General features: G+C 31.0%; 1 protein-coding gene across 1 annotated transcript in view; it reads left to right on the top strand.

Moving 5' to 3' along the window:
- The first annotated feature begins 339 nt into the window (after window positions 1-339).
- Window positions 340-13529, top strand: part of LOC107455677 (cell adhesion molecule 2) — a 47975-nt gene continuing 34785 nt past the window's right edge. The window contains exon 1 of the mRNA XM_043047822.2: window positions 340-654. The gene's annotated coding sequence lies outside the window, so the exon portion shown is untranslated. The remainder of the gene's footprint in view (window positions 655-13529) is intronic.

The following is a 13529-nucleotide window of genomic DNA, read 5'->3' as shown; positions in this document are numbered from 1 at the left end:
AAAGTTTAAATTAAAGAAAAGTATATATATATATATATATATATAATATTATGATAATATCACCTTCCATACATTAAAACATGTGGAGTAAATAAAATATGTTTATTGATAGTTAATTAAGAACTATTTCTTGGTGCACTATTTTTTTTTTCTATTTTCCACAGCACTGTCATGTTTTTACTGTAAAAGCACCTAATATTTCCAATGATACATTGTTGGGAATGTCGCCAAATTAGATTTTTTTTTCAAAAAAAGAGTTCCTTTTAACTTAATTTCAAAAAGGTAGTGAGTGGCGCTAGCACGAAAGACTACTCAAGCGACGTCGTCCCAATCGATGAAATCACATCTAAGCATGATCAAACTCCTCCAGCACTTCAGTTCAATCCGGAAGAGTCTTTCGCAAACAGCGCTTTCAGCAATATTCCACGCAACTTTTGTCAGTTGCATTTTGAAACTTAGGAGCGAACTCTCGCCGAGCATTCGATATTTACTCGATAGTTGTATAGATTATTTATTTATTCAATTTTTCGTATTGTGCGTAGTTCGTGGTTTGGATCATAAATTTTGGATTTGTTTGAAATCTGGATTAGACAATTGAAGGGTTCATTATCAATAAACTTTCTCAGGGGATGTAGATAATATACTCGAATATAGGTAAGTGTTTTAATTGAAAATACCTTTACAAACATACGGTATTACATAGTGTTGGCAATGTTTATTTGAAATGTTTCAAAGGTATTTAAAAATCTTATAAACATTTCTTTTTAAATTTTAAAATGAATTTTTTTAACAAAACTAAATGTAAGTTTCGAAGACTTTTATTGCAATTATAAAAATAATTATATCAATAAACATATGCTAAATGTTAAATAAAAAATTCGATTCTATGTTATGTTAAATGAAAAATAAAAATTCAATTCTCATACAAATGTTTATAATAAAAAAAAGACTGTGTGAATTTGATATACATTTCGAAAATTGCACGAGTCTCATAACGTTTTTTAGCTCATAATAATGATGAAATTTTTTTTTTCAAAATAGAGCGAATTGCATGTTTCTAAATAGTTTATATTTATTTGTTTTACAATGATATAAATAATTATGTGATTAAATCTCATAACGTTTTTAAACTCATTATTAAAAAGAACAATTATTTTTAAAACAGAACGAATTGCATGGTTCTAAATAATTTATATTCATTTGTTTTGCAATGATATGAATAATTATATCTTTAAAAATGTAATAGTCGATAGTCATGCAAAGGGAAATTAAATGAAATGGTAATTAATGCACGCGTTCTTATTGTAGAAATTAAATTAGAATCGTTTATGAAACAATTTTCTTTTTATTTGCAGAAAATAGATTTTTAAATTGTTTTTGCAATAAAACAATCGTTTTTAAGTGTAAGAAATTTGTTCATAAGTGTTAAGTTTTTTGAAACAAAAGTAATTATATATTGTCCAACATTACATTATTATTATACATTCTACAATTAAATTTCGTGATATTTCAAGCAATAAATTCAGAATTGCGTCGAATTAAAATGTGTCGTTTATATCGCAATCAATTATTTATTTTTTGTTTATGACTTACTATAGTGGCATGCCCTTCCAATATTTAAAAATATGAATTTTATATAATTTAGTTAGCTCACGTGTTCATATTTCTAAATGATTGGCATAATGATGCTAACGATAAACTTAATGATCAACATAATTATTCATTATTACTTCTTTAATTAAAAAATTCATAGCATATAAATAAGGTTTTAACCATTTTTTTTTCTTTTGAATTCAAAAAAAAATTTAAAAATTTCTTAATAAAACGTCATGCAAAAGACGATAAAACATTTTAATTCGAAAAAAATTTAAAAATTTCTTTATTAAACGTCATGCAAAAGAAATTAAATTTTACAAAATAAAAAATTATTATAAAATTAACGATAACGGATTTTTTTTAATCGTTAGTGCCAAAAGCTAAATAAATTTTAATTTACTAATATTTTCTTTTGTTTCCTTTTTTTTACTTAAATTTTTTCGGATATTTATCCAAATTGAAATGAGAGGAAATAAGCAAGTAAAATGATTTTAAGTCAAGCGCCTAAGCAATCTTGAGGATTTGCATGACGGGGTAAAGCCCCTAATTTTTTAGAATATTTTAAGGAATATTAAAGAAGTATTTTTTAATTCAACGTGAATGTTTTCTGCATATTTCAATAATAATTTCAGAAAATCAGACACTACTACGTTTTATATGGATTTAATAAAGCTGTTTCCTTTTGCAGATTTTTTTGACCAAAATATTGCATTATTTAATGATTCGAATGTTATTTTGTGATAGTTAGTGTTCTAAGGGGAAATTTTATGTACCAGTTTTTAACATAATTTTAAGTTTTATCACATGTTCCCAGACTTAGTTACATAAAATTAAGAAGCATTAGTTAATTATGAAATCCCAAGCAAAATATTTAACACGACAAATAAAAAAAAAAATAAAAAAAATAAATACCACTATGAGATATTTAGCAAATTTTCTATAACTCGTACAAAATTAATTAAAATATATTAAGCCGAGTTAATAAAGTTATAATGTATGGGTATAGTTACGAAAGTATTTAATAGCAATCTATAACAACAACTTGATTATAATCAACAAGCAAAAATTCCAAACATTTTATATATCGAATGAAATCTAGATTTCCTTCAATTGATTGTAATTCTTTATTATGAGAATATTTTGGAGAAACCAAATATTATCTGATAACAATCAAGAAAATACAGTGAAACCACTCTCCGTGTCACAGTAAACAGTGGTCGTTGATGGAGGTTGATCGTTTTACTTCTTAGAGCAGGGATGGGCAAACTACGGCCCGCGGGCCAACTGTGGCCCGTCGGAAGGTTTCATCCGACCCACATATAGAATTTTAACTTGCCGATCTGTGGTGAATCTAAACAAGATGCATCCATTATTTTGTCTTCTTTGTTTAAAGCTATTTTTGTTCTTTCTCTTTTTAACAAGATGACGTTTTAACTTTATGGGTGGAATTGATGAAAATAGTTAGCACAGACAGCTTCAATTGGTAAAATGTTGAAAGCAGAAGTTCTTTATAGAAAAGCCGCAGATTAGCTCCAACAAGCCTCGAAGATCAGACATATGGAATCGGTGAATTGTGCTTAACATGTGGCAGACAGCGCATTTTTCTGCCGATGCGAATTCTAACATTATTTATTGAGTACGGAACGATTACACACTATTGTTGTTTCTAAACATGCCAAAGCATGAGTTTTGCAAATCATTACCAAAATTTAATATCTCATGCCCATAAAATCAGTGCTATGCTTGCTTCATTTTAAATATGTGAATAAGTTTTTTTTTTCTACTATGAACCTTTGAAAAATTCATTTCAGAACGAGACTAACAGACAAGCATTTAGCCTCGTTCCTTAAAATAAGCACATCTCACTTCGAACCTCAATATAAGGAACTTTTAAAAATGAAATCGCAATTTCATTCATCTCATTAAATATTTCAATTAAAACTTGTAAAAACATTTTTTTTTTTTTAGTTTAGAAGTTTTTACTCGGCCTACCAAACTTTTTTCTCTTGATTTTTTGCCCTCGACCAAAAAAGTTTGCCCATCCGTCTTAGGGGTTACCTCCACTGACTTTAAAATTGTCATCGAAGATACATGATTTTTCGCAAATGATTTTAATTTTAGTGAGTGTTCATTTTCTTGTTGCGGAAAGGCCACTTTTGTTGGATTCATGAAAAGATGGATGGATGAATAAAATTTAGAGTTTTTAAAAACGATCTCAACTGATATAAATATGTGTACAAACAAATTTACCAATTATGAATGATAAAGCTATCTTAAATAAATAAGCAATTACGTTTTTTGTTTAAGTTTGCATTTAATATTATATCATAAAAATTAATTAGCTCTAAAAGGGGAGAAGAGGTTTGTTTATTTATGATGCTTATTTTTTTTAAAAAATAACTATTTTTTTTCTAATTTAACTTTCAACTCTAAAAGTAAATCATTGATAACATCGTCTTTAGTGCTCTCTGACTATAACATGAGGTTGTTAATCTTTTTCAGAGATCATCAGAAAGCTCTATAAATAAGAGTCACTTACAAACATTTTCAATACATTTGAATCTCTCTATTTATTTTGTTAATCTAATATATATAATTCTCCTACGTGGCTCCCAAATTTTGAATGTATTTCTTTTCCGCCGGTGGCAACGTTTGCTTTGTTTTGTTTACTTTATTATTTATGTTACACGGCGACAAAAAAAGCCTAATTACACTCCCCGAATGGCAACGCTAGAAAATCGACCAATGATTGCCGCTAAAAATGTCACATGCCACATCTAGCTGAGGTGGCTCGACATATAGCGCTTTTAAAAACGGAAACTGAAATGATCAGAGAGCATCAGCTGCGGCAATCTCATACTATTAAGCTAGGCAGAAGTGAGTAGTCTTTCTCGATAGATCTCTATTTGAGTATTTTGTCGAAAGCGCTTTTTTTCACGAATTTATATATTACGAATTTATTTGACGATTTTTGATTTTTATCATGAATTATACTATAGCTCATTTCCAATAGGTTTAACGAATTACATGTCATTTATTTGAATTCAAATTTATTTTAATGACTTAGTATTTGCTGAAAAGATGTAATTTAAAAAAAAAAAAGGTTTTATATGGATTTGAATGATTGTTTTGAATTCTTAGAATTTTGTGCATTTGCAATGTACCTAAGTTAGTAGTGAGCAAACCGAGCTTGGTTTGCGAAGCAAACCATATGAGATTGCGTAGCAATTTTCGGGGGTTGGCAAGCGTTAGCGAGCAAGGGACGCAGCCCACTAGTATAGATATATTTTTGATATTTTTTCGTGTTCCTTCTTTGACCTTTTCCGCATTTGGTGCCTAGGTGTTCCCGGTCATTGGGAGGAGCTTTAATGGTCTATCCCAAAGATTTTTCTCAACACAAGTCAATGGAAAAAATTAATTTCAACCAAATGTGATCCAATCCAAAATTGATTACGACCAAAAGAGGTCGTAAATAGAAGCGGTCTCTACAAAGAGGTGGTCTTTCCTGGCGGTTTCACTGTACATGTATGAATTCGATATTGACGGTGACAAATATAATTTTCTCAAAAACATATTAGGATGTTTTACACATCTTTATACGATAGCAACTGATAATGAAAAAAATAATAACAGATAAATCAGTGAATATTCACAATCTCTTAAAATAACAAAATATCATTCTTTTTCATTTTTATTTAAAATTTATTTTCCTAATATATCTAATTGTTCATTAAAAGCGCGAATTACAGTTGAACTAACTGCTGAAGAATTTCGTGGTTTCTATTAGTGCAGATTTAAATGAAGACATAGTTTGGTTAAGCAAAATTTAATTATTATAAATTAAATTCATCAAGGAAACAAATCGTTAGCCTCCGATAACCATAACATCAAGCATAATGACAGCGTTCAACGAACGATTGAAAAAAGTTGTTTCGTTCCTTCTTTTCTTCCATAGTTCATCTGCTAGACGTTAAACTTCATATTTCAATTTAAAGAATTTCCTTGTTAATGATGCTAATCTCGTAACTACTACTAGTAGTAGTACTTTATTTATGTCCCACTGCAGCTACATAATGGGCTAATGGTGACGGTCTGGTAACATCCTTGAGGATTATCCTCAGACCTGCCATCACAATTTCGATTTTCTGCAGAGAGGAGGGCTCTCCCACTTTGGTAAAGTTCTGCTTATGAAGTCGAGCACTTGGCTGTAGAATAGTTTAACGAAGACCGATACTTCAGTTCATATACGCAGACTGATCAAAGTGGTCACCCACCCGCTCTCTGACAGCAGCCAGTCATGCTTGATTTCGGTGTTCTGCTGAGTGTCTTTACGGTCAGTCCACTAAGGAACTAATCTTCAGTTTCTTACACAAAAGTATCGCAGTCGACTGATCGCAAAGACACGGTTCACAGTACAGCACCGAAGCCAAGCATTACTGGCTGCAGTCAGTCAGCGGCGTGGTGATCACTTTGATCAGTCTGCGTAGGGACCGAGGGTGTGCGGTACTGGACCTCGTTAAATTGTTCTACCGTAAAGTGCTCGATTTCGCGTACAGGTCGTCGGACTACCGAAGCGGGGGTGCCATCCCCTCTGCAGAAGATCAAAATTGTGATGGCAAGTCTTCGGATCCTCCTCAGGGGTGTTTCCCAAACCGTCGCCAATAGCCCATTGTGCAGTTCTAGTGCGACGTAAATGAACTACAACAACAACAACGCATGCCATTAAGACGATCCATTTTCGAATATCGGTAGTTGGTGCAACCAGCACCAACCCCTAGTGATGGGTAAAATGTTTACGGGATTATTCACACTACATCCAAGCGTACGAGTCGTTAGAAACTTAAAACTTAATGCAAAACAAACATCTCATGCATACGCGAATCACGTTTATTTTCGATTTCATATAGTAATCGCAAGCAGTGAGAATGCTCCATAAGCTAGGATTAGCCATGAGGAGTTTCGTGTTTTCCCTCTCCATGTAACTCAGCTAGGATTTAATTTTCCTCAAAAAGGGTTCCACGAGGATAGTTTGTTCCCATTGCCTAATGTTTTTTTCAATATTAAGGTTCAGGTAAAGAGCATTAGGTTGCGCAATGGTAGTTGCAATGCATATGTATGGTGTTTTTTCTTTTTAAATAATCATCAAACAGTAAGTTCTTTTTATTACAACTCCTTTTTATTGAACTTCTTGTTCACTTTTCTACACACTTTCATAATTTTTCATAGATTTTTAGCAGAGCAAAATGTATAACAAAAAATCGTAAAAATGCACTTAAAATTACAATAACTTCATGACAAATTGATATCGTTTCTTTAAAAAAAAATGTTCACAAACAAATGTGGTCCTTTCAGCATGTGGAATTTTAACTCTGTAGTTCGATTCCTGTCTCCTGTAGACTGACCCGTATGGTATTTTTTCCAACATGTTTAACAATTATATGTTTCAAACAAATTATCGAGCGTTAATATTTTTTTCCCACCGTAATTCTTGTACACCTTTAAGACTTACAGTTTTTGGGCAGTGGAACAAAATGCAATGTTAAATTGAATACACAAAACAGTGACTTCCGCCCTATAGAATTTTTAATGTAGAGAAAAATTACTAATCAAAGGGGTTTTTTTATAAAATTTTTTTATGTATAAAGAAAATTTAGGTAATAAATCATTAAAACCGATTGAGTTGAATATTTGCAGTTACATTTAAAATCTAATATTGCTTAACAAGCTCCCCTAAATACATCACAAAAATTACTCTATATTACTAGTAAAGTAAATTTAAAAAAAAAAGTACTAAAAGAAATAATTAAAAAAAATTTAAAAAATAAATTTAAAAAATATATAATTTACTTTCCTATTTAGCCTTGTGCCTTGTAAAAAAATTTTCTTTCTTGAAAACAAATATTTAAGTTTTAATACTAAATGCTCTGTGATTTTAATACTAATAGGTAAATATTCCGGGTAATTATGAAAACTACAGAAATATATTTATTTGCTAATGTCCCTTTTTTTGTAGTCTTAAAATTTTTGCCTCATAAACTGTAAATATGTTTAAGCTTAGAGATATTTAAAAAGACAAGCTACGTAAATTCAAATAAAGTAAATAGATGCATTTAATATTAAAAATATTTTCATCTAGGCTATATAAAGTTGAGAATATCTTTTCAAAGAAATTTCCAAAAATGACACGCCATAAGGAACTATACTTGAAACGTAAAAAATCGTAGCAGTTAGGAAAAAAAACTGTATCCTATGTACCTCAGGTTTTTTTACCGTCATAAGAGCTTTGCCCCATAAACCTTTATGTGCACAAGGCAAGCTCCTTTGAACCGAATTTCTTTTTCTACAATAGCCCCTGGATATGGCTCTTTATTCATATCTTTTTAACTTGAAAAAGATCCGAAGCAACCCCACAAGTATCATTTTCTTTGATAAAAATGGGTATGGATTTCTTTTTTATTCTAAGTTTCTAATATAAAGTGCAACTTCAAACTTTGAATTGTGCCTTTTTTCCCTCTAAAAGCTTACGTTGTAGTAAAATGTAATATTTGTGACGACAGCATACTAAGATTCAGCATTATCTTGGTTTTAGACATCTTAGCATACTTCGCTACTTATTATGCTGACGTAGATAAAATTATCTTGTTATAATTTGTTTTTATTGCTTAATTTATCTAACTAAGATTCTGCTTTACTTTGTTTTTGCACTACTTAGCATTTTTACAGCCAATTAAGCTTGTACCAGAAACAATTATTTTGTTCTTATTTTTTATTTTTAATTTACCATGCGAAGACTAATTATTATTTTGTTTTTTTCCCCAACTTAGCATTCTATGCCTATATTTATAAAATATTTGTTTTACTAATTTTTCCTTTTTTTAAATTTAACATACTAAGATTCAGCCTTATTTTGCTTTTACCCAATTTAGCATTCATTACTGCTCATTATGCTGGCATGTATGAAATATTTATTTACTTATATGTTTTTTTTTCAATTTTACATAATAAGAGTCAGCATTATTTTGTTTTTACATTACTTAGCATTCACTACAGCTTTCACTGCTGTTGTGCATGAAATAATTATTTTGTTAATTCTTATTTTTGTTTAAAATCTAACATACTAAGACTTAGCATTAAATTGTATTTATCAAACTTAGCATTATTTATGACTTAATACGCTGACTATAATATATTTATTTTGTAATTTTTTACTTTAATTTTAAATAACTAATACTAATCCGAGCTTTGTTTTAATACAATTTAGCTTTCCTTACATTTTATTATGGTGATAGCTGATATGCATATAAAAAGTACTTTGGTATTAACTATTTTTTTTAAAAATTTTACTTGAAATAATAAATAGGGTTAGTCTAGGTTCAATGGCTTTAGAGTTCAACGAATGCAGTTTCGCAGGAAACAGTTTAGCTTGTTTATAAGTCTGGACGCAGCAAAAATTTTGTAAAAATTTAATTTCCCCAATTGATAATGACATTTATACAATTGCGATAACAACGTTACGTCATAAACGTTCGTAATAGACGTTACGCAATGAACAATACGTAATAAACATTCAAAATGCAGGGATGTTTACCGTAATTATCTAGTGACGTTTTAAGTTTCCACAAATGTAATAAACTCTTTTAAATTCATTTAAATGAAAACTCTCAGTTTATAGTTGTAAATTTAATCAAAATTGCCTTTACCTCTTCGAAAGTTACTTTTAAAATTACTTAAACGAATGTAAAAATTCAGAGAAAGAAAATGAATTTTTTGAAACCTAAGTAATTTTTTATTAATATTATATTTTCTATTTAAAAAATATTCTTTGTTTGTCATTAGTCATACTAATAATAGGTACGAGGACTGTCTAAAAAGTATCCGACTTTAATTTTTCCTGCGCAAAGTAGTGACTCTGAGGCGGCGCCTTAGTGCACAGTGGAAGGAGGAACCTTAATGCACATGACTGAATTTTTTTACCGTGTTCGCTTGTGCAACTAGCTGGCTGGTGGTCGCCAAGTAAGGTGCTGTTCGTAGTGTTCGTCGGATTTAGTTTTCTCGCAAGATGACTGAACGAATTGAGCAAAGATACTGCATGAAATTCTGTCAAAAGCTTGGTGATTCTCAAAGCCAAACAATTCGTAAGATTCAGCAGGTGTTTGGAGAAGAAGCGATGGGTGTAACACAAATTAAGGAGTGGTTCAACCGATTCAAAGATGGTTGCACATCAGCGGAGAGTGAGCAACGTTGTGGCAGGCCTCAAACTGCTCAGAGTGCAGTTAATGTTGAGAGGTTGTGAAATTTGGTGATGGCAGATCGTCGTTTGACATTGCGGGAGATTGCAGAAGAGGTTGGAGTGAGTAAAGATTCTGCACATGCAATTTTGCGTGAAGATTTGAACATGAACCGAGTGGCTGCAAAATTCGTACCCAAGTTGTTGTCGCCGGAACAAAAAGTACGCCTCTGCACATTCATCCCAATTGATCCACACTTTTTTAGCCAAACATGGAATTACAACCGTTCGCCAACCTCTCTACTCTCCAGACCTGTCTCCTTGAGACTTCTGGTTGTATCCAAAATTGAAGACGCCACTGAAAGGATGCAGTTTTGAGAGTAGAGAAGAGATAGTGCGGAACGCGACGACGGAGCTGAACACCATTCCAAAATAAGACTTCCAGAGATGTTTCCAGCAGTGGAAGGATCGGTGGGCTGAGTGTGTGCAAGCACAAGGGGCCTACTTTGAAGGGTATTAGGGTCCCAACTCCATCAAGTATTCGAAATATTTTTTCCGGCCCAAGGTCGGATACTTTTCAGACAGGCCTCGTATAATCATATTTAATTTTTTTTCTAATATGTTTAAAAAACAACAACTAATAAGTAGTTTCAGTTAACGGGAAATTTATACAAAACAGGCTTCTATTCACGATTGTTTTCGCTGTTTTATTCTTGGAAATTATTGTATTGCATTTTTTTTCGAATTTAAGTTAAATTACGACTACGAAATACCAAATAAAAGTTGGAACAAAAATCGTAAAATTGTAAGATTTGCTTTATCAAATCAATAAAAGTTTATATTTTCCCGTAATCAATAATCTCATGCATATAATTTAATCCCTCAACGAGATAAGCAGGCGGAAAAATCGTTAAATTGTATCGGAAAGTATATTTTTATCGAAATCTTTTGGGGAAAAGAACACAATTTACTGATTTTCAACTATATTCATGAAGTTAGGTTTTTCGCATAAAAAACAAGTAAAAAAAGAGTTAAATATTTTTTTCCACAAAATCATTTTATATATTTAAAAATAATTTTGAGAAACATGCAAATTCGCTATTAGCATCAAAATAAAGCATTTTCTTATCGGAAGTTCACACACTGTTTATAAAAATAAAAAAAATAAACTAGTTTGCACGAAAATTATCTTTACAAAAACCGTACTAAAAGAATAAAAAAAAAGAGTATAAGGATTCTTTCCTCTGGCAAATATTAAAAAAATAAAGTAAAAGATAAGCATTTTTATATAAAGAAAAGGATTTTAAATTTAAAAAAAAAGTATCCCTTCAATATAATATATCTGTATAAATTAAAATTATGTTAAAAACTGTTTTCTTATGTTAAAAACTAATAATTTAAATAAATTTTGTTCTGTGAATGATATTTTGATTTGTTAAATGACAAGTTTCTTATAAATAAAAAAGAATGTTTTATGCATGTCTAAGATCTCCATCTTACAATTTACCAACACTATCAAATAGATTCTGAGAAATAGAATTACAATAATAATTATAATAATTAGCCGTACAAAGAAGCCGTAAAATTCGTTTTCTCGGGAACTAATCGACCGATTTCGCTCAAAGTTTGTATTTTGCCGTGTAACACACAGTCTTAAAATGAAGTAAAGAATTGTACACCTTGCAATTCAAATATTTTACGACCATTATTAAATGAAATAAAAAAGCTATTTTCTGCGGAAATTATCTTTTAGTAAAAGGAATTTTTTTTACTTTTGTGTGGAAATTTTTCATTTCGCTAAGAAATTTCTCAAGATATGGTGAAATACGCAAAAAGTAAAATTAACATTATGGGGTTTGGACCGCTCTCCAGACCAAATTATTTTAACCATAGTTTCCGAATTGCTGCTACCCCCTATACTTTGAAGTTAGACATCGAAATCCGTCGAAAATAAGGTATGTTTACTCAGAGAAAATACGCTTTTGGGTCTATACTAGTAACTTAAATTATCGTCTACGCTAATTGATTAGCGCATCGGAGATCATCCCCTTGAACTATTAAGATGGAATCCTCAAACGTGAAATTTCGATCATTGAATCAAAAGTTATTCCGAGTGGTTCGTTTTTTTATTTTATGCATCGTATAACAATATATAATTATTTTTGTTTTTTATAACCGTCGTTGGACAGCCGACCCAATTTTATAAACTTAAGACTACTAATGTTCAACTCTGTAGTCTTGAACCCAATCCAGAAGACGAGGGAACTCCTGGATCGAGTATTGGGAGAAATTTGCCTTCGTGGAGGAATTTTTTGATGGAGCTAACCTGCATTTGCGTTACATGGAGAGAAAAACCACGAGAACCTCCCACGGTTAGCCTGATGTCAAGGGGACTCTTAACACATGATCCGTCTATCATTGAGGATATTTCACGTCAGCACTGTGGTCGGTGCAAGTCGAATGTGGAATTCGTGTCGACTGGGATTCGAACCCGGTTCGCCGCATTGGAAGGCGAACACTCTATCCCCTGAGCCATCGCGGCTCAATTACTTTTGTTTCAAAAAATTTAACGCATATGAACAAACTCTTTACACTGAGAAACGATTGTTTTATTGAAAAGCGATAAAAAAAATCTTTTTTCGCCAAATAAAAATTAGGTACGTTTAATAACGCGATATAATGTGATAATATCATTAAGTAACGAGTTAAATAACGTTAGCTAGTCAACAAAAGTAAGTTAAATGAAATTGAAGTTTACTAAATGCAAGTTGTTATACCTAACTATTTAATAAGGCGTGTTTAATGAATGCTCTCACTTTTCATGCTCGGAACCAACAACACTCTAGGTGATCGTTTACGCAGTTATAACCACCCAACTGGTGTTAAACAACTAATGATATATAAACCGTTCATATCCAACCAATACAAACTAATTTAAATCGACCCGTAGTTTTTGATATTCCTGGGAACGTACACAAACATCTCTGGATTATTCAAAAATAATTAAACAAAAATAACTTTGGTGCTTCAAAATTGTATAACTTTTTTTACTCGTTTCAAGTTTTTATTTTTTTCTTCTTTTTCACCATTTTAAAAATTGTGGTTCAATCTCTCTCAGTGATATTGCTTGCAAATTGTAATTGTTGTAACTATTTGCTTGTAAAAATGTTTACTTACCATTGTTGCCAATTTGCTTTTCAATTCAACTACATTCAATTCGGAACAAATTATTGAAAATTATTATTATTATTTATTTTAGATCATCTTGTCTACACATATTCCTTTTTTCAGTTGATTTCGAATCCCGATTTCAAAGGTTTAAGCGGATGCTTTTTATCTACTATCTATCATATCATTAGGCTTAACAATGGGGAATTAAAATATTTTTTATAATGGGGAGATATAATACACTTAAAAGCTAAATGAAGTATTTTACTATACTAGTGGGCTGCGCCCCCTGCTTGCTAACGCTCGCCAACCCCCGAAAATTGCTACGCAATTTTATATGGTTTGCTTCGCAAACCAAGCTCGCTTCGCTCGCTACTAACTTAGGTACAATACAAATGCACAAAATTCTAAGAAATCAAATCAATCATTCAAATCCATATAACCACTTTTTTTTAAAAAAAAAATTACATCTTTTTAGTAAATACTAAGTCATTAAAATAAATTTGAATTCGAATAAATTACATGTAATTCGTTAAAC

Source organism: Parasteatoda tepidariorum, chromosome 1, assembly GCF_043381705.1.
Source record: "Parasteatoda tepidariorum isolate YZ-2023 chromosome 1, CAS_Ptep_4.0, whole genome shotgun sequence".
Lineage (NCBI taxonomy): Eukaryota > Metazoa > Arthropoda > Arachnida > Araneae > Theridiidae > Parasteatoda > Parasteatoda tepidariorum.
Note: the sequence above shows the minus strand (reverse complement) of the source record. Positions and strands in the feature narration are given on the sequence as shown.